Source organism: Heloderma suspectum, chromosome Z, assembly GCF_057233095.1.
Source record: "Heloderma suspectum isolate Gila_16-S chromosome Z, 16-S_ref, whole genome shotgun sequence".
Classification (NCBI taxonomy): domain Eukaryota; kingdom Metazoa; phylum Chordata; class Lepidosauria; order Squamata; family Helodermatidae; genus Heloderma; species Heloderma suspectum.
The window spans coordinates 16112502-16134592 of NC_139476.1; the positions used below are offsets into that span (position 1 = coordinate 16112502).

General features: G+C 50.0%; 1 protein-coding gene across 2 annotated transcripts in view; it reads left to right on the forward strand.

The window, feature by feature from the left end:
• The first annotated feature begins 709 nt into the window (after positions 1–709).
• Positions 710–22091, forward strand: part of SBNO2 (strawberry notch homolog 2) — a 116543-nt gene continuing 95161 nt past the window's right edge. The window contains exon 1 of one of the 2 annotated variants that reach the window (XM_084825941.1): positions 710–810. The gene's annotated coding sequence lies outside the window, so the exon portion shown is untranslated. Of the gene's footprint in view, positions 811–3445; positions 3580–22091 lie in introns of those variants that run through there. The other variant, XM_084825939.1, reaches the window with a different exon arrangement.

A 22091-nucleotide genomic window follows, 5' to 3' on the forward strand; every position in this document is an offset into this window, starting at 1 on the left:
GCAGGGAGAGGCCCCCCTGCTTGCATTCCTGAGAGAGATGAGCAGGAGATCGGTTGTTGCTAGACGCAAGGCGCCGGCGCAGAGAGCGGCGCGAGGTAGAGGGCGCTGAGAGGAGGCGCTCAGCCCGCTTGGCGCTACGGCAATGGCTGCGCCCCAATGCCCCACGGGTAAGGGTGGGAGCCTCCCCTCCTAGCCCATAAGTTCCAGACCTTTCCCGCCCTTCTCCTCAAAACGGGGACCAACTGCGTAGATGGAGCTTAGGTTACCCTGTTAGGATACCCTTTGCAGTTCCTTGCTTAGTCGCTGGCAATTAGCAACTGAAAGAGTCATTAAGTTGTAAAGGAATAAAGCCTTGGAAGAGAATCCCTGTTGTCTGCATCTTGTTTGGGCTACTGGAGGGGACTTTAAGAGGCAGCTAGGGCGCTCCTGACAATACCCTGCCCTAAAGATCTTTTGTACTTCTGCAGATATTTGGGGTCCCCCATTCCTGTTGATACCTCCTTCTCGTGTGGGTCGGTGGGTTGCCACTTTGGCCTCATAAGCATCGGCACTCACCCCCTGAACACTGAAAATAGAAGGAATGGGTACAGCAGCAACCACAATGGCAGCAACAGCTGTCATTTCCTCCTCATGTGTTTGTTTGTGAGCCACGCTGCTGCAGCCGTCAAAGGAGAAAGTGAAACTGAAAAGATGATGACATGGGCCTGTGCTGAAAGAGAAAGAAAAGCCATGCCTGGTGGCATTTAGCACTCGACCCAGGGAGGAAAAAAAGCAGCAAAAAAAGGCAGCCAAGGGATTCCATCTTCCCAGGTAAGCCCACAAATCAAATCCGGAATGCGTAAAAATGCTTTCCTGAAACAGGAATGTGGCAGGAGAATGGCAAGAGGTTCTGACTCTCCGTGGTGTATACAAGAACTACAATGAAAGGCTTCCCACAAGCCAGTCTTTGGTATCACACAGAACTCTTCCTTGATTGTAGCTGGAGAGAGAGAGAGAGAGAGAGAGAGAGAGCGCAAAGTGTGGGGAAAATAGATGCATGTCCTGTTGGGCTAACGCAGCCTCCCCTGATCCTCCAGATGTGTGGGGCTGCAACTCCCATCATCCCCAGCTAACTGGGGATGATGGTAGTTGCAGTCTGACACACCTGGAGGGTGCCAGGTCAGGCAAGGACCACCGCAGAGGGACTGCTTCTTTTCAGGATAAAGGAGGAAGGCACTGGTGGTGGTGTCAGTGGAAACAGTTCTGTGTGACTTCAAAGCTTGCATCTCTCATCATCATCATAGCAGCAGCAAGTCCCGGTTTGGAGCTGAATCTTGGAGAATATTTTGCTTTTTCTTCGTGGGAGGGACCTTTTCCTTGTTTCTGTCCCTGATGCGTGAAACTGAAAACTCACCTGCTCTCTGTGCAACTCGGTTTCCAGTTTCTCAGTTTCAGCCCTCAGCAGACCAGACTCTTGTTTTATTCATGGGGCCTCGTCCCTCTCCCCGCTGGGAAAGGTGTTCGATGCTGATGGTTCAGAACTGAAGTGGGCAGCTCTGCTGCTCAGGGCTGTTCCTGGAAAGGCAACTTATGAGACAGACGGATCACCGGCGATGACCCTGCTGGGTAGGGGAACTTCATTCTCTCTTTCCCCCCAGATTATATGACTATCATGCTCTTCCCTGTAAGGGTGGCCACTTTGGCCCTGCCAAAAAGCGGGGAGGTGCGTTGCCAAAACAGAGCCTCCAAAAGGACAAACCGCTTTGTATCTGCTGATTTATAGGCATGAAGGCAAATCTGGAAATAAAGGCAATCTTTTAATTAGAAATATAATCCTTCTTACCCTAGTGGGGAAGACCTGGGACCAGGTGACCTGTCCAGGTATGGCTACTTGCTGCTGGTCAACTTCATCTGTCCTTTTCAGGGTTCTTGATACTTAGACAGGAGAACCCATGAAAGAGAGGGTGTCTTCAAAGTAAGAGGACTGTCCCACGATAGCCCTTCAAACAAAGGACCGTCGGCTGTAAAGTCAGACACACGGCCACTCCACTTTCCTCCATGGAGCTCAGGATAGCGTTGTATATGGTTTCTCCTGCACGCCCCCCTTTTATCTTCATAACAACCCTGAGAGGTGGGCTAGGCTGAGAAAGGGGGACCAAAGGAGGTCTGTCTCCATGCCTCGCGTCACTAATGTATGGAATTGGCTGCCGCTAAAAGCCCCCCAATTTGGAAAGGTCCGTGAGCTCATGAAGGCGAGGCTTTCCCCAAACTGTTGTGGGGCTTATTTATTTACGGAATTAAAGTAATTTTTTTATCCTGCCCCTCAACTATGCAGTCAAGAACACCAGACAGTCCCCTGCCCCTGCAGCCTTACAATCTCAAAAGACGCGGCACACAAGGAAAAAGGGAGGAGGAGGGAAGAGGAAAAAAATGAAGTGGTCTTTCAGCAGGGCTCTGTAAGATAATATTGTCTGAGATGTGGAGCAGTCATCAACGTTGCAAATAAAGAAATAAATAAAATGATTACTTAATTAGTTATTCAGCTGAAACTCACGATTAATGAACCAAGTTTTGTTTAACTGTGTGGCAGCTGTTCCCCAAAATATTAATATTGCTATGAATTACAATTTATTATTATTAATAATAATATTGTGAGCTTTATGGCCACGCCCCTCTTTCGCTTTCTGACTCCGCCCCCTGCAGCTTCGCGCCCCACTTCCGCCCTTCTAATGGCGTCAGGAACATGGAGATTAACCCCCCCCCCCAGACAAACATTAACCGCCGATGTCCGGTTTCCATTCGAACGCCGCCGTGTGCGGTGAAATGAAGCCTAAGGGGAGGCGCTCTGCCTCCCAATTCTCTATGGTGCCGGTCCCCCAGCCTCCCAATAGTTCCTTGCTCACCAATGGCGGGTGGGGACGGTCTAGTCCCTTCGCACCACTTCCGGTACGCAACGGAACTGGCTCCCGGCCATGTTGAAATTTCCTATCTGAGGCTGGGCGGACTATTTGCCATAGAGATGTCACAGGGGATAGAGCGCCCACCTCCACCGCCTATCGAGAACCAACGGGCTAAGGCCCGTTGGATACCGGAAGTCCGGTCTGTGTGAGGGGTCGCGCTGCGCTTATAGAGTTCTCTTTAACATTATTTAAATATGTCATATCATTACATATTATTTAAAGATTAACTATTTAAATACTTAACTATTCAAAGTTATTTAAATATTTTAATTTTTTATTAATAATCCCGTATTATATACACTTTTATGTTACATATGTGTGTGTATGGATGTATATATATATATATATATATATATATATAAAAAAGGAAAAATGGGTCTTAAAAAAAAAATCCCGACGCAGCAGCGACGCGACGTTACGTCACTGGGCGAGGGGCCGGAAGTGTCGCCATAGTTTCCCGGGGCGCCCGCCCCGGAAGTCCGCGTCCCCTCCAAGATGGCGCCCGCGAACCCGGAAGTGGGCCAGAGCCGGAGCTGCCGCCGCCGCCGCCAGCAGAGCCGGGAGCCGTGAGGCAGGCCGCAGCCGCGCCGCTTCCCCGCCCGGCCCCTCCTCGCTGCGGGGCGCGGAGAGCGGGGACGAGGTGAGCGCAGCTCCCCCCGGCGACGCGCCCCCACGCGCCCCGCCCCGCCCCCGCCTCGAGACCCCGCGCCCCCCTTGGGTGGCCTCAGCCCCCAGCTCAGCCCCCGGCCCCTCCCTCCGGGGAGGGAAAGGGGCTGCTCCTCCCTCCCCTGTGGCCCCCCCGGGAAGCACCCGCGGGTGGGTTCGTGAGGGGCAGCGTAGCTCCCCTCCGCGCTCCCTCACCCAGCGTGGCGCCCTCCAGAGCTTGTGGACCTCACCTCCCATCAGCCCCAGCCGGTGGGCAGGAATGCTGGGAGTTGGATTCCCAGATGTAGGGGGGGCACCAGGTTGGCGGAGGCTGTCCACCCCCTTCTCTTGCCCCCTCCCCCACCCCCACGTCCTGATTTATGGATTGATTTACACTGTTTCGATACCGCTCCATCTCTGGAGCAGGTTTCGGGGTGGTGAACGCAAGAGATAAACGAATGAAACAATGGCGAGATTTTAAAAGATTTCCTTCTCTTGCCTCCCCCCTTCCCTAATGGGGAGGACAGGGAGAATTCGCGGCCTTCCCTTCTGCTTCACCTCCAGCTTGAAAGGGGGGAGATGAGAGAGGCGCACAGAAAGAGGGAGAAAGAAGGGGCGGGGGCGCCTCCCCTTTGTTTGCCCCCTTCTTCGCCCCCCGCTTTCTGCCCATTCCTTCTCCTACGCCTGCCCTGCCTGTGGACACCCCTGGAGGTAGTGGAGGTGAAGCGTTGCTTCTGCATCCTCTACTGCTCTCCTGGTGAGAGAAGCCGGGGTGTGGTGGAAGAGCAGAGAGAGTGGAGTTGATTTCCTTTCGGTCCAGCCTGTATTTTAGGGGCGGCCAGGCTTTGCGGTGCTGGTTTGGGCGGGGGGAGGTTGGGGGCTGCACACGTGCGTGTATGTACAGCTGGGCACGCGCATGTGGGGCATAGGATCACTGGGGGAGAGAGAGATGGAAGCCCACCCCAGCTGGAAAAAGTGGGTGTCTCACGGGGTCTGCTCGGTTGCCCCCCCTGCTGTTGGGTGTTTAGAGTGGGGGGGCGGGGCAGGCAGAGAGGGTGCCCCCTCCTCTCCGTCCCCTCCCCACACTTTTTAAGATGTCCTTTGCTGTCTGTTTCTTCAATCCCCCGCTCCTGTCTTTCGGGAGTGGGGGTTGTCTCCCTGTTTCCATGGGGACTGGAGATGTTCTCTATCCTCTCCCGTTTCTCCCCCCTCCCACCTGTTCCATTGGGAATAAGGAATTTGATTGGTGGGGATGGGTGGGTAGGGAACACACAGCAAATTCTACTTTGTCCACTGTTGATTATCCATAGAGAAATATTGGGGGTTTCCCTGCCAATAACATTGCTCTGTGATTCAGCTGTTTCTTATGAGATTAAACAGATGTGGGTGCTTGTATACATTCTGTATATGTGTAGAATGTGTGTACATAACTCTGTTTCTGCGGAGTGGGCTGTGAAGTAAGGGGGGAGTCACCATGTCCTGCCCAGTTATTCTCTCCACTTTCTTTCTACTCCTGCTGTTTCTACTCTTTTTCAAATGCAGAGGGTGGGTGGCATAGGAACAGCCCTGCCGGATGAGACCAAGGGTCAATCTAGTCCAGCATTCTGTTCACACAGTGGCCAACCAGCTGCCCCAATGGGAAACCCACAAGTGTGACATGAGCGCAACAGCACCCTCCCGCCCATGTCCCCCAGCAACTGGTGCACATAGGCACACTGCCTCTGATACTGGAGGTAGCATAGAGCCATCAGGACTAGTAGCCGTTGATAGTCTTTTTCTCCAGGAATTTGTCCAACTGCCTTTGAAAGCCATCCAAATTGGATTCTACATCCTGTGGAAATGAGTTCCATAGTTCAACTCTGCGCTGTGTGAAGAAGGCCTTCCTTTGATCTGTCCTGAATCTCTCACCTTTCAGCTTCATGGGATGACCCCATTGCATCCTAGTATTACAAGAGAGGTCCCTACACACTTTCACTACACCAAACATCATCTTCCTCCTGCTCTCTGTCCCTGCTGCCCCCTTGAGGCACCACTGCGGCGCATATTCCCCCCTTCTCTTTCAAATGGATCCAAAGGAGGGGTTTGGGGACCCCTTCACAGTACCAACACAAGAAGCCCTACATATTATCTCCTCCTTAAGGCCTCATTTGTCTCCACTATCCAGACTTGAGAATAGGGTCTCTTTCGGGGCGGGAGACAACTTATCTCCCTTCCTCCTCATTGGGAGGATGGGATTCATGCAGAAGCATACCTCCCCCCGCCCCAAGGGTCAGCCATGCTCTGTACCCTTTCTCATTCTCTCTCTTCCTTCTCCTCTCCCGCTTCCAGGGCTCATCCCCTTTTAGGATACCCTAGCCTTCCCCCAACCTGGCTTCCACCAGACATAGAATCATAGAATAGTAGGGTTGGAAGGGGCCTGTTGAACTCCAGCTCCCATCACTCTCAATCAGCATGGCCATTGTGTGGGGTCTTCTCCTTGGGAATCCCTTTCTGCACATTTTTTAAGGCCTGTCATTTGCAGGCCAAAGAGCAGGAGTGGTCCTCCCCCATCGCCCTGCCCCCAGGCCTGGAGTCCTAAATGTGGTGCTCCTCTCTGCCAAGCCCCAGGGCAGAGTTCTCGCTGGGACAGATTCCTTGGTCCTAGGGGAATGGCTTCTGCTCTTCTCCCAGATGTGGCCTTCCCTGGGCTTTTGGAAGCCAGGCCGGGGGGAGTTTGCATTGCTCCCAGAGTCTTTCATCTATGGGATTAAGGAAGAGCCTTGTAGGAGTCAGATTCGACCTCCCTCCATCCACTGCGATAGCGATGTGATAGCAATGTGGTGGAAACCGGTTCTGCTTTGGAGATAGCTCGGTGAGATACCTCTCTGCCCCCCCCCCCCCCCGCTATCCTCCTTCCCAATTAGATCAGCATTTCAGGAGGCTCCGAAATGTCTATATTGTTTTCTTCCTCCGTTGCATTTTACGGGACTGATAAGTAGAGATTAAAAAGCATTTTCTTGCTTCCGAACAACTCCCCCCCACACACACATACCCAGCACTCCCTCCACCCCCAACAAGGAGGGAGAGAGAAATGTAAAACTTTCATTTGATCAACTTCCATGGGCATCGGCATGTGGCCGCTCTCGGTTGGGAACGCAGGTGAATTTCAGGATGCTCTTGTCTTCCCCAATCTGGTGCCCATTGGATGTGTTGGACTGCAATTCCCAGCATGTATACGTTGGGTTGTGTATTAGTGTGAACATTCCCAGCTTGGCCTTGCCTGTGCCGTTGATGCGTCCAACATACGAAGAGAGTCACCTTACTCTCTTTTGCATAGCTTATCTGATTGGGGAGAAGCTTGGAGGTTTGGGTGGGGGGCTGCATGGACTGACGGTGGGGCGGAGCGCATCTCCTTGACCAGGTTTTTGACCTCCCCAGGGGCAGGAGCGTGTCTGCTGTACAATCCCCAGCCTCCCCCAGCCAGGTGTGTTGTAATCCTCAAAGGCACCTGGTTGGAGGAGGATGCTGTTGTTTGTACCTCTGTGTTTCCCCTTTTAGAATCCTTTTGTTTGCTTTGGCTTCCCATCTTTCGAAGGTGTGCCCATTAATTCACTGGAAATCTCTAGGGAATACCCGACAGGTACGGCTACTCTGAATCACTTTCCGGAGCGCCATCCAGAAAGATCCCACAAGGCTGCCAGGGACTTAGGGCGTGGCCTTGGGTTGCTGGGCCAAGCGGCCAAGTCTGATAACACACCTGCTGCTTTGAGGCAGTCACCTCTGGGGTGGGGTGGGCCAGCTTCATTGGGTGGGGAGATGGCAGGGCATCAGAGGACTGGGTCTGTGCAAAGGCGTGCCCTGAGCCACTGACCCGTTCCTGAGCTGTTGCGACACGCATTTGTATGTGTCACTTGGCTTTGAACCAGCCGGTGCTGCCCCAGTTTCGCCGCCACCCCGTGCCACCTAGACATGGCTGAAAGGCACGCCAGCCTGCCCTCGCTCTTGACCCCCAGCGTGTGTGGCTTCATGTTTTGTATATGCGGCAAGGTTTCCGTTTGGCCATTGTGGCTTGTAGGGGTGATTCCAGGCTTGTAGGGGTGATTCCAGACAGACGTCTCCTGGTCAGAAGGCACTGGGCGACTCTTCCATCTTTTCCTCCTGAACAGGAAGGGGAGAAGACGGAAGACGGGGCAGGGAAACACGGGAGGGTTGCAAACGGAGGGCATCATCGTCTGGACCCCTGTATAATTCTGAGAATGAGGCAGGGTGATTGCATGATAAAAGCCTTGCCTGGAAGCCCCCGAGTTCTACAGATGACTATCATCTTCTGTGGTTGTTGCCATATCTTGTGGTAGTGAGTTCTGTAAGCCAATTGTGTTGTTTTAATGAACTGCTTAACCTTTGTCTGCCTTTCCTTTCCATTTCTTACATTTATATCCTGCCTTTCCTTCAAAGACCCGCAAGGTTCTTTGCCCATATTTAACCTCACGACAGCCCTGTGAGGCAGGCTAGGCATAGAGAAAAAGAGTGCGTGAGGCTGATCAAAGATCACCCATTGCTGAATTAGGATTTGAACTTGGGTCTTCCTAGTCCTGCATTCCAACCGAGCCTCTGTCAAACTGGCACTCTCCAGATGTGTTGGACTAGAACTTCTATCATCCCCAGCTGGCATGGGAGTTGGAGTCCAAAACATCTCAGGGGTGCCAGATTACGTAATGAAGGAGATCTGAAGGAAAGCCGTTTTGGCCCTCAGAGAGCCAGTGTGCTGTAGTAGTTACAGTGTTGGACTGGGACTTGGGAGATCCGGGTTCGAGTCCCCACTTGGCCATGGAACTCACTGGGTGATTTGTTCACTGTATTCTTAGCATCCTTAAGAGCCTACAATTGCATTAGCTTTTTTAGCAGCTACATTGATACTGGTGGTTCGTGTTCACCTTGCAGTCCAGTAAGACACCGAGACCTTTTTTACACGTACATCCTTTAAAAAATGTAGCGCTCAGACCCGGACACTACACCAGATGCGGCCAGGCTTAGACAGAATAGAGCAGAACGATGACTTCTCGTGATATGGACTTATCTTTGTGTTAATACTGCCTACATATTAGAAAGCCAGTGAGGTGTAGTGACTAGAGTGCTGGACTGGGAGTCGGGAGATCCAGGTTCTAGTCCTCACTCGGCCATGGAAGCTCACTGGGTGACTGTGGGCCAGTCACTGACTCTCAGCCTAAGCTACCTCACAGGGTTGTTGTGAGGATAAAATAGAGAGGAAGAGGATCATGTACTTAGGCTCCTCGGAGAAAAAGCCTGGATATAAATGCAAGAAACAAAATGCAAATAAACCTTATTTCACTTCAGTAGGTGTAAATTCAGCCTCGTAAGTAAGCCCACAAACGTTACTAGTCTACAAAACTTTTTACCAGCCAAATTGGGGGCGGCTGCACTAACCACTATGCAACACTGGCTTCCTTAGCCCCTGGAATGTTTTTGAAAGATGAGAAGGCTTCTGAGCATGGGCTTGTACCTCATTTCAGAAATCAAGCCATCACCTCGTCTTGCTGTGAGGGGGTGACAGTGGCTGCAAAAACCGATGGGTGTTGCTTTGTTTAGCCGGGGGTCAGGGCAAGAAGCCCTGGATACTTCAGCAAACTTGGCATAGGTTATTGTGCCTCTGGGGCAACAGGCTCTTCTCTGCTCGGTTGGGAATGGCATTTGCGAGAGGCTTTTTCAAAAGTCCCTTTTGTTGTTGCACGGGACAGTGGTTCGAATCGGAGTGGGACAGCTGCTAATAAACCCCATGAGAAGATCATCCCGCAGATTTTGTTGCAAAATCCTTCTTGTTTAGAGCGGAGGGTTGGGGCAGGTTTGTTGGATGTTGACTGTGGCAGCCAGTTCTGATACGCTCAGGAGAAACTCTGAGCTCCCTGCACAGCTGAGGCGGGAGGAACCAAAGGAGGAGAATCCGTCGCACCACCTTGGCTGACCTCACGGCTGTGGGATATTTGGATCTTCCCGTTTTGTGAAACCTCGAGCAGCAGATGCCGTAAGAGAGGAGTCCAGCATGGTGATGGTGTAGAAATTGTGTCTGTTGTTGGCGCGATTTGCTTTGAGAACAGCTTTCTGGATGTTTTTTCACCATTACAAGATCTGTAGAGCTCAGCAATGAATTCTATAGATTTTGAAAATTGTTCCTATACAAAATCTAGAAATGGGCCACCGTGTTTGGATGTCTCCTGAGTAGCGATGTGTGAGAAATCCATGCCGTCCGGTTGGTGGTTTTGCAGATTTCTCTAATCTCGTGATGTGTTCCAAGAAACAGAAAAAGGGCACCTGGAAAAATGTGCAGGTTTGAAAAGCGTGCAAAGAAAATGCCCACATTTCAAAAATGCATGAAACTCGCTTTAGTCAGTGGGTGGCTGCGTACCACAAATGCGTACAATTTGAAAAATGTGCACATGTAACAAAAAAAGGGCAAGAGAATCCTGTCCTGTCTCTTAACGGGCTGTCTTGGATTTTTTGTTTGTTTTTCTTACCCATTAGGTGTTCTAGAAATGACAGCTATTAATACAGAGCTCATTTGGAGTATTGTCTCCACTTCTGGGTGCTTCTGGGTGGGGCCAAGGAGAGGGCATGTGGCCATCTGGGGAACCTTGGAGGGCCGGATGTGGCCCCGGGCCTGACGTTGTGCACCCCTGGTGTAGACAAATTGGAATATTTATTTATTTAAAATACTTCTTGGCCACCTTTCAGGGCAGAAGCCCTGCCAAGCTGGCTTATGACAAGAAGGTTCAGAGGAAGGCAACAAAGATAGTTAGTGGCATGGAAAAGTTACCCAGTGAGGGGCTTGGTTTGTTTAGCCCGGAGAAGAGGAGTGGCGGATGGCATGACAGCACTAAGTCCCTGAAAGTCTGTCATGTAGAAGAGAGGAAAGACTTGTTCTGTGCTTCTGTCAGCTTTGGATCTAAAGGGCATAAAGTGCATGTGGCTGCACGGACCCTAACATCATCCTCAGGGGTCCTTCTCTGTGAGACCCTGCCAAAGGAAGTGAGGCAGGTAGTTACCAGGAAGAGGGCCTTTTCTGCTGTGGCCCCCCGGCTGTGGAATGAGCTCCCTAGAGAGGCTTGCCTGGCGCCTACATTGTACTCCTTCTGGCACCAGGCAAAGACCTTTTTATTCCCCCAGTATTTTAGCATATTAGCTTCCTAGCCTTTTAGCTCTGGTGTTTCAAGTCTGTATTTTCAATCTCTGCGTTGCTGTTAGGTTTTATTCTGGTTGTATTGTTCTATTGTGGTTTTAAGCTTTCATCTTTTATATTGTTTTATGCAACGCTGTGTGGTTTTAATTTTTGTGAACCGCCCAGAGAGCTTCGGCTATTGGGCAGTATAGAAATGAATAAATAAATAAATACGTTTCAGGAGGGTAGATTTTGGCTGGACATTAGGAGAAATGTCATGATGGCAAGAGCAGTTGGACAATGGAACCAGTTACCTAAAGGGGGTCTTCAAGCAGTCCTAGCTTTGGATTTCTGTGGATTAGCCTTACCCAACTTCGTGTCCTCCAGATGTTTTGGACTTTAGCTCCGATCAGCCCCACCCAGCATGGCCAGTGGTCATGAATGCTGGGAGTTGTAGTCCAGAACATCTGGAGGGCACCAGTTTGGGGAAGAATGGAGTACATGATTTCCAAGTGTATCTCTCTACACACACACACACACACACACACACTCACACTCTTGAACTCCAGGATTCTGTGCTTAAAACCTGGTTGTGCTATGGTTATTTTATTTATTTAAAGTATTTTTATTCTGCTCCTCAGCCCCAAAGGTTCCTGAGTGACTTACAAAGAATCAGTAATACAAGAGGAGACAGTCCCTGCCTGTCCAAGGGAAAAAAACGGGGAGGGCAGAGGAAAGAATTACGCATGGTTGCTAGCAAAGGCGATTAGGGCACTGCTGTGGCCACGAATTGGAGATGCCCAGGGCGTCACGGACCCTGAGCGCAAGAAACATTTTTCCCTTAAAAAAAAAAAGTGAGTTGCCAGGACTGGAATTCCCCCCCCGCCAGGGGGGGGGAATGACACCCTTCCTCCTACTCTGTCCTTTCTATATCCCCCCAGGGTCTTTCATATACCATCAGACTTCTCTTCTCCTTTTTTGCATCTTCCATCTCCACCTCTCCCCGCCCCGTTGTACCCATCTCTTCCAGAGTAGACCTAGGCTCTCTCGCTGAAAAGGAATTTACTTTCCCCCACCGCCCCCAACCCTCCTTGTCTCTCACCATTCTTGATGGGCTGCTGTTGAGAGATGGGACACTCCTTCTTTCCTCTGGGCGGAATGCACCCCCCCCCCCGAATCTCTCCCAGCAAGCTTGGGAAGGAGGCGGCGGCAGGAAAGGCAGCAGCAGTTTCTCCTTGCGCAACTGTGGCCCCAACGATCAGGAATGTTCCTTCTGTGGCAAAGGTTTGGCTTCAGAACCGGAGTTTCCTTGCAATGCAGCCTTCTGCAACCTGGTGCCAGGTTGCAGAAGTCCACTGTAATGGTTAGAGAGAGCTTAGCAAGGTAACGAATGCATCTATTTTATTTCTAGGATTTCTGAACTGTTCTACATCCAGTAAGATTCCCAAACAGTAAAAAGAAAGAAAAATGAACTGAAATACCGAGTTAAAATTTTTGAAATCTGCATTTCTTCTTTAGGAAGTCTCATGTTTGATCCCCAGGAGACCTACTTCTAGGTGTCCTTTTAACTTTTATTTATTCTATTATTTATTATTACATTTATATCCTACCTTTTTTCCTCCATAAGGAACCCAAGGTGGTGTACATAATCCCCCTCTCCATTTTATCCTCACAACAACAACCGTCTGAATGTGGTTGGGCTGAGAGCCTGTGACTGGGTCAAAGTTACCCAGTGAGCTTCCATGGCTGAGTGAGGACTCGAACTTGGATCTCCCGACTCCCGGTATTATTATTTATAACCAATGCAGCCAGGGTCAGAGTGGTAGGGATTAAGTGTGGCATTTCTGGGCTCACAAACAGGAGGTAGCTTGCAGTCACAATACGCATCTGTTTTTTAAAAGCACATTTAAACAGACTTCCTCCTGAGAAAGGTGAAGCAGTCTAGGTGTATGCATCGGTGCATGCTGTCTAGGTCTTGGTATGTGTGCCTGGGAGTTATTATCTGTAAGAAGGTGCGCACTTGGACGTGGAAAGAGCGCGGAGGCCCTCTGTGCGTGGGCTAATCATCAGCAGAGTTTTGTCTTTCTGGTGCTGGAGGACACATTTACCCTTGCTACCCTCAGAGCTCTCGGGATCCATTCATGATTTCACTGATTGATTTACACCATTTTTATCCGGCTGTTCAACCAAGACGGGATCCCAGAGCAACTTACAAAGCTTAATAAGGAGACAATTCCCTGCCCTCAGGCTTACGATCTCAAAGAGATGGCACAAAAGGAAAAGGGGTTGGGAGCGGGGAGGAAAACAACCAAACCTCAGGCACCAGGTTCAAAGTTTCAAAGTTCTTACAGTGTTCTTTCTGGCAGGAAAGGGCAAAACAAGCTCCCTGCAGCGGTCCCTTCTCTGGCTGATGTACGGGCCAGGTTGGTCTCCCCTGGCCGTGATGTTTTCCTGGGAGGCAGGGGGTGCAGCCCAAGGAAAGCATCCGTTAGAGCTGTGCATTCCTCATTCATGCCAATTATAATTGTCGGAAATGGAGCTGATGGTTTCAAGCCCTGGATGGAGCAGCTGATCAGACCAGTGATGTATTTACGCGCTAGTCCAGTAGTTGTTGGTGGCAAGGGCTGGTGGAAGAAAAACGGGGTATTTCCACTCTGCGCCCAGCACAGAAACCAAGTTGGTTGCCCCGCTCTGTCCTCGTCATCCAGCGTAGGAATTCAGGGGGCTTTTGCAACAGGGACCCAGCTTTCTCCCTTCTCTGCCAGCACCTAGCTGACTACTAAAGAGGTCTGCAGACTAGTAACTGTCATGGGCTTATTTCCAAGGCAATGCCTGTTGAAGCGACTCATAGAGTTGAAACTGTTTTCCTTTAATTCCGTACGGCAGCGTTCCCCAGCTGGGTGCCTCCTAGATCTGTCAGACTACAACTCCCGTGTTGGCTAGGGTTGATGGGCATAGAAGTCTGACACCTCTTGAGGGCTGCTTTGCGGGTGTGATCAGAAATTTATTTTTCTGGTTCTGCCCGTCTCATCTTGCAACATCCCTGAGGGGTTGGTTTGGCTGAGAGATGGCACCCGGCCCACTGAGTGGGGATTTGAACCCAGGTCTTCCTAGTCCTAGTCTGACATTCTCTAACCCAGTCTTTCTCAACCCTCCATCCCCTGGACATGTCAGGGGATGATGGGGATCATAGTCCTACACCCCTGGAGTGCACCAGGTTGAGAAAGGCTGCTCTAACCACTATCTAACTCTGTCTCTACAGCATGAACTGCAGAGTGTGTCTGGATGGGAGGGCACCTCTGCCCCTGCCTCAGCGATCCGGTGTCTGCAGAGAATCAGGCCTCTTTCTCATTGACCCACTTTGCATGTAATGGTGGCAAATCATGGGTTAATTAACCCATGGTCTGACAGGTTGCATAATGATTTGAATATGCAACCTCTGATCAGCACAATCTTAGGTTGTAGAGTGACGTGCAAACCCGGACACTTTGGGTTGTTCGTGGGTGAAACAACCCAGAGTTAACCCGGGATTAGTTGTTAAGTTAACTTTAGGCTGTTTTACCTATGAACAACCCAAAGTGTCTGGGTTCACACATCATGGAGCAACCTATGATCAGGCTGAATGGAGGTTGCATATTTAAACAGCGAGTGGGATGCATGTGGCACGCAGCCTGGCAAATGTGTGGGCTTAATTAACCTCCGATTTGCCACCGTTACATGCAAACCAGCCCTTTCTCTGTCAGCTGTGTCCCAGATTGTGGCCTTTGGCTTGGAGTCTCCATGTGTTTCCTGCCCCACACAGCTCCAGCTGCCAAGAATCTGACTTTCCCTTATTTGCAGAGCCACATCTGAGCTTTTCTTTCTTGGTCGTGTGGAAAGTGACTGTGTTTGCACGTGTGTGTGTGTGTGAGTGAGAGAGAGAGAGAGAGCGAGCGCTCAAGCCAGTGTGGCGTAGTGGTTAGACCCAGATGGGGGGAAGCTCCTGTTCGAGTCCCCACTTGGCCATGAAGCACACTGGGTGACTTTGGGCCAGTCACCGGCTCTCAGCCTAAGGTACCTCACAGGGTTGTTGTGAGGATAAAATGGAGAGGAGGAGGAGGATCGTGTAGTCTGCCTTGGGCTCCTTGGAGGGAATGGCAGGACATAAGTGTAATGAATAAATGCTCATGCGTGTTTGTGCGCAAATTCTCATTTAAGTCTAGCTTTGTGTATTCCTCCCTCTAATAGCAAATTCAGCTGCTGAGGGCCAATAGGGCTGTAGCCAAAAGTAGCACTGCTGAGAAGCAAGAGGGGTGAATGAGTAGGCTTGGCAGGACACCAAGGTTTTCAGAAGTACAACCCCCCCCCTTTAAGCCCCCAGAAAACCAAAACAGGGGGTGGGGGAGAAGAGCGAAATGCTGGTGGGACCTCTGAACATAAGCACTAGTGTTAGGAAGGGAGGATCTGTTGCAACCTTTTGTTGAGGTCCCTGTTGCAAAATAGACACACACACACACACACACACACACACCCAGTACCAGTTGTCCTAGGAGCCGAAGTGTCCAGGAAGACAAAATGGTCCCAGAAAACTGTCTTTGGAACCTCATCCTGCAGACCTGTTTGCGTTATGTAGGCAGAAGGTCCCAGGTTCGATCCCCAGCATCTCTAGTCCAAAGGTTCAGGTGGGAGGTGATGGGGGAAGACTTCTCTCTATCTGAGCCCCTGGAGTAGACTAAAGTGACCTAAGGTGAACAAATAATCCACCCTTCCACGTCCCACAGGAATTGGCTGTGGGATGTGGAATGGGCAAATTCATGGAGGATGGGAGGTCTCTCAATAGCTACTCGTCATGATGGAACAATGGAACCTCCACTTCAAAGGCACCATACCCCTCGGCATATGCATAGTCATTCTCTGTAGCTCATTGCTTTTGGTGGTAAGATTTGAACCCACATGAGGCAGCAACCCTGCTTCCTGCCTCTCTTTTTCTCCTCGCACACAAGGGAAAAAAGTGTCGATGCTCCGGGTGCTGAACTTCACATCCCAGCGTGACTCTGCTTGTTGTGGGAAACGAAACCTGAAACAGCCAGCGTATGCTTTGGTCCTGCTGACAGAGGGCACGGGGAAGCATGAAGCGTGCAAAACGCTACCGCATGGTTTGGCAGCTCAAGCCTGGGACGCGTGAAAAACGAGCTTGGAGCACAGAAGAGCTGGCTGGCCATAAAACTTAACTGCCATGCTGTGGCATCAAGCTCGCCCTCCGCGACTTCGAACGTCCGGTGTATTGGCGTTTGCATTAAATCGGTGGGGGCGTCTTGGATTTATGCTGCTGATAAAAAAATAAATATATCTGGATTTGGGGGTGGGTGGGTTGGTGTTGCAACGTGCGTTCTTCCTGGCTAGAACATTTGTGGGTTTTTCTGTAAATGGGGGGGAGTTTTCTAGGTGCGAGCAGTTTGCAGAACCTTGCTGGGTTTCTGGGGGTGTGTGTGTGTGTGTGTTCATCACTCACTTAAGATCAGCAGAAAGGACCATAATGCAGCAAAAAATCGTGTGTGTGGCATGCCAGAGGTCCTAGGTTCAACCCCCTGTCCCATCAGTGAAAAACTCATTTGGCAAAGCTGGAGAAGAAGGTTGCCCATGGCAAGTTGTCAGTCTGAGCAGGCAGTACAGGGCTAGATGGCCCAGGGGTTTGATTGTGTACAAGGCAGAGCCAGCGTAGTGTAGTGGTGAGAGTGACGGACTGGGAGCCGGGAGATCCGGGTTCTAGTCCCCACTCGGCCATGGAAGCTCACTGCTTGACTTTGGGCCAGTCATGGACTCTCAGCCCAGCCTACCTCACAGGGCTGTTGTTGTGAGGATAAAATGGAGAGGAGGAGGAGGATAATGTCAGCCGCCTTGGATTCCTTGCAAGAGGAAAAAAGGCAGGATATAAATGCAATAAATAAATATAGTTATTGGAACACATGGGTACTCATGGTTGATCTCTTTGAGAGGGGAGTCAGGGTTTGAAGCGTGCAACGGAAGGGCTTGAAGGAGCTCCCATGTCAACATGTCTGAAGGACACCAGTTTGGGGAAGGTTGCAATAATACATAGCAAAGAAACAGGCAATGTATTTTATGTGTTTATTATAGTTTATCCTGCTTGATAACCAGTGTTCCCTGGGTGGATTATTATTATTACCCGGAAGAGGGCCTTTTCTGCTGTGGCACCCCGTCTGTGGAATGAGCTCCGTAGAGAGGTTTGCCTGGCACCTATGTCATTCTCCTTCAAGCGACAGGCGAAGACCTTTTTATTCTCCCAGCATTTTAGCTTCCCAGTATTTTAGCTTCAGTGTTTTAAATCTGTATTTTAAATCTCTGCATCGTTGCTAGGTTTTATTCTGGTTGTACTGTTCTATTGTGTTTTTAAGCTTTCACCTTTTCTATTGTTCAATGCTGCGCTTTGTGGTTTTAATTTTTGTGAAGTGCCCAGAGAGCTTCGGCTATGGGGCAGTATAGAAATGTAATAAAACAAATTATTATTATTATTATTATTATTATTATTATTATTATTTCATTTCTATACCGCCCCATAGCCGAAGCTCTCTGGATGGTTTACAAAGATTTGAAACCATTAAAAAAAAGTACCTGAAGTTTAAAAACCATTTGCATAGTACCACACATACAGATAACATATCTAAAAACAATTTATAAACAAATATATTGCATTTATAACCTGTCTTTTTTCCTATTGGGAGGAACCCAAGGCGGCTTATCTGGTCCGCCTCCTCTCCATTTTATTCTCAGAACAGCCCTGTGAGGTAGGTTAGGCTGAGAGTCAGGGACTGGCCCAGTGTCACCCAATGAGCTTCAGGGCAGAGTGGGGACTTGAACCCAGGTTTTCCGAGTCCCAGTCCAACACTTAAACCACTATACCACACTGGCTCCCATATATGCATGCGATAAATACATGGGGAATAAACAGACCATATCAAAACTCCAGAATTCAAAGCAAAAGATGAAAAGTCATATTTATAAACACAAAAGATGCACTCACAGAATATGTTGACCCTGCTGCTTGGGAATAATGGGACTTGCAGTACCACACATCTGGAGGGCACCAGGTTGGGGGAGACTGGCTCAGCTAGCGCAGTCGAGCGTCTGTGTCCAGCAGCTGTTCAGCAGCTGTCTACCTCTGAATGTCCCCAGTGCTGAGGACAAATAACAGGGGAGGGGCACTGTTTTCCTGCCCTGAGCTTCCTCTAGGGATCCGCTTGGCCATTGTTGCAAACAGGGTGCTGCTCTCCAAGGACCTTTGGTCCATTTCGGCAGGGATGCTCTTGCGTTCCTGCGAAACTCACCCAACCACTTCTCTTTTCTGAGCTTGAGAGGCCCTTGCGTTTTGAGGAAGTGGCTTTCCTTTGGAACAGTGCCCCCCCCCCCCGTTTTTTCTGCCAACCTTTTGGTACAGCATTTTGAGAAGGGCAGTGCATAGAGAGTGTTTCCTCCTTGCTTTTCTGGGCACACCGAAGCTGCGAGAGTTTCCTGGGCTTTGTGGGGGCGAGGGCCCACCTCAGAAGGGAGTGACATGAAGGCGGGTGCTGGGCTGCTTATTTTGAAGGCTTTGGGGGCAGCATGGTGCCCCGGAGACGGGCAGTAGCCCAGGTACAGAGCAGATTCCCTCTTGAGTTGAAACCGTGCGGTAGCCTGGTTTCCCATTAAAAGGATCTCAGTAGCCAGTGATAGGAAAGGCCAAATAGGCAAACGGTCTGACTATAAAATAGTTTCCTCTTTTATTAAGAGAGCTTCCAATGTTTAAACCAGCCCTTTATTCAGAACCATGAGGACTGGAAACTTATTTTATATTTAGGGGAAGGTTCATAATCCTAGAATCCTAGAATAGTAGGGTTGGAAGGGGCCTGTAAGACCATCTAGTCCAACACCCTGCTCAATGCAGGAATCCAGGGCAAAGCGTCCCTATAGAATCATAGAATAGTAGGGTTGGAAGGGGCCTATAAGACCATCTAGTCCAACCCCCTGCTCAATGCAAGAATCCAAGGCAAAGCATCCCTATAGAATCATAGAATAGTAGGGTTGGAAGGGGTCTGTAAGACCATCGAGTGCAACCCCCTGCTCAATGCAGGAATCCAAAGCAAAGCATCCCCGACAGGTGGCTGTCCAGCCTCATCTTGAATTGAGTGGTAGAGCCCCTGCTTTGCATGCAGAAGGTCCCAGGTTCAAACCCCAGGATTTCGAGTCAAAACAGATCAGCTAATCCTTCTCTGCCCAAGACCCAGAGTGCTGCTACCAGTCAGAATACTAGGCAGGCAAAATAGTGTGACTTGTTTGCAAGGAAGCTTCCTATGACTTATGTCTTGAACCCAGAGCCTCTTATGTGGGGATCACCTGGATTCTTCCACAGCCCAGGTTAGTTTTGGTTCAGACAGGACCCTTGTCTGTGTTACTCTGCAGTGAAGGTAATTGAAATCCTTTCAGCTTAGTGCTGAGAATGTGTCTAAATGATGCAAATAGAGAAATTTGCCTCTTTTCCTTGGCATGGTTCTGTCATTTCCATTACCTTGTGCAACATCGCTCTTTTGCCAGAGCATGGAGCTCTGTGACAATTGTGATTTGCCTGCCCCTTCATCTCCTGAAGTTTTGAAACGTCTGTTGCCCGTCCCTTTCAAGCACGTTTTTGGAATCATAGGGGCTAGAAACTTGTCTTTCTTTACCAACAAAATGGAAAGCTGTGAGTTCCAGAGGACTGGATTTCCTCACCACATCCTGCCTGTTTTCTGTGCTACCTCAGAGTGGTTACAGCCAGCAAGAAGCAGGAAGAGATGCTTAAATCCTTGAGGCCGGTTCCTTAATTTTCAGACCGCCATTTGCAGAGGGCAGGCTTTCCACCTTCAGGGCTTGCTCCATTTGGATTCTCCCAGCCTCACAGGGCTAAACTGACCCCAGCTGCCCTGTGGAAAAAGAGAATGAGCTAGGGAGGCAAGAACAGGCAAAGGAAATACCAGTGTCTGCTCTGGTTGAACTGCTCCCCCCGACACCCGGGGCAACCCTGCTGGCAGTCTACTTAATTTTTTCCTCTTCCCTCTTCATCCCTTTTTCCTTGTGCGTTATGCCTATTTACATTGTCAGCCTGCAGGCTTTCTGTTTTTGGCCGAGGAGCAGGTTAAACATACTTTAAATAAATAAGTGGTCCAAACATAAACCTAACCTTGTAAAATAAGTCCTCAAAAGTAACCTGCAAACTTATTTTTGCTAATATGCTAGTAGCGATTTGCCCGCCCTCCACGAGTGCTCCTGCTTGCAAATGGGGCCTTCTTGGCTTCTGGGCTAGTGCTTCTGGCTGAAAATGTGAGCCATGGCCAGTGGAAAGGCCCTCCTCATGTTTTGCTGCCTCTTGTCAATCAGCAAGGCTTGCTTCTGTATTCCGCTTTTCCTTCTGCAAACGGAGAAGTTCCATGAGGATGTCTGAGGAGGAAGGGCCCGTGTTTGAAAATCTTTGGCTTCCTTAGATGTCCATTAGCAGTCGGTTCCTACTCTGTCGTGTGGTGCCTCTTTGTGCCCCCTTCATCAGATTGGGTGGGGCAGATCCTTGTCGCATCCAGTGTGAGTTTTCTGGCTGCCACCGAGAGCTGAAAAGTACCAAAACAGCAAAGCTGAGAGGGTGGCGACCTGTCAGCTTTTGAGTTAAACAGAGCCTGCCACCCCTGTGACACTGTTCCAGATCTGGCTCCCAGCCCTCTAAAACCAGGAGTGATAGCGGGGCCTTGAAGAAGCATAGGAGAGCTGTCATGTACCGAATCAAGCACTTCCTCCATCCTGGTAGTGGCTTTCCAAGGTTTTGGAGAAAGGACTTTCCCAGCCTCATCTGGAGATGCTGCCGGGGGCTGAAGCTGGGGCCCGTTGCATGCTCAGGAAGCGCTCTCCCACTGATTTACAGCTCTTCCCCTAAAAATAAAGCAAGATTCTAGCCCTCAGGGTTCGTCTGTTTCAATGGAGAAACATGCCGTATACTGAATCAGACCTTTGGTCCATCTAGTCCGGTATTATCGACACTGACTGGCAGTGGCTGTCCAGGTTTTATTTATTTATTATTACGTTTCTATACCGCACAATAGCTGAAGCTCTCTGGGCAGTTCACAACAATTAATTTCAGGCAGGATTCCTTCCTGGCTCTACCTGGAGGTGCAGCCAGGGATCGACGCTGGGACCTTCTGCATCCAAAGGAGGGGCTGTGCTGCTGAACTACAGTCCTTTCTCTAGAAATAAACCAAGGTTCCAGTCCTCATGGTTCTGAATGAAGGGCTGAGTGAAACAGGACATTGAAAGCTGCTGTATACAGAGTCAGAGAAGGATATTTTCCAGCCCTACCTGGAGATGCTAGGAATCGAACCTGGGGCCTTCTGACCCTGAACTGTCATGGCTGCCCTGGAAAATGCTCCCCAAATCCTCTCCTGTTCTCCCAGAATCCTCTTTGGCAGTTAGGATTCCTTAGGAAATGTGTACCGCTTCCTTGGCAGACATGTTGACGCAGGAGGGAAAGGGTTCCTGGGAGGCAGACAGTTTTGGAAAGCGCTGCTGTGGAATGCTGCCTCAGCAGAACAAGAGAGCCACAGAATCAACATGGTGACACGTTCCGTTGGCGCATGTCCTGTGCCTTGGACTGCTGGGTGACGGGCTGAGCGCCGTCTGTCAGCATGGCTTCTTTGCGTTTTATGTAGGGCTCGGGGAGGGGTGGGAAGGAATGGATGTTGTCTGCAGCAGGTGGCTGATATGGGGTACATTTGATTTCTTCTCCCCCTCCATCTCAGAAATCCCCCTGCTTGGGGTGAGCCAAGGCATCCCAGAAGGAAGCTAGTCTGGAATAGGTTTTCACCCAAGTGCACCAGTCTTCTCTGGATGTGGAGACGCTGACAGGGGAAGTGTTAGGACTGTTTCATGAGCATGTGTGAGTTGTCCCTGAGCTGCTGTTGTTTTTCGTCTGCTTGGGCTCCTGTGTCCATCAGACTCAGCCAAAAGCTTATCAATGCAGATAATTAAATGCCGCCTCTCTTGGAGTGGCTCGTGCCTGTTAAATGTGCATTGGGTAATTGGATATCGCCCCAGAGGAATCGTGTTTCGGTGTCAGCGTGGAAGCCTTTTCCACGGTTCGGGGTTTTATTTGCCTGCTGCTTGACTCCTGGACTCTTGAGCCGGTGAGATTTCAGCCTCTGTTGGGAAACACTTCATATTTTTTTAGCAGACAGCCAGGCACAGGGCTGTTAAGGATGAAGTCTCCCCCAGATTTGACACTCAACCGTTTCAAATTGTTCTCCCCTTCAAATCCTCCCAAACTTCCTGCAAAAGAATGATCTCTCCTCTGCCTTCTGTGTCAGTCAGTT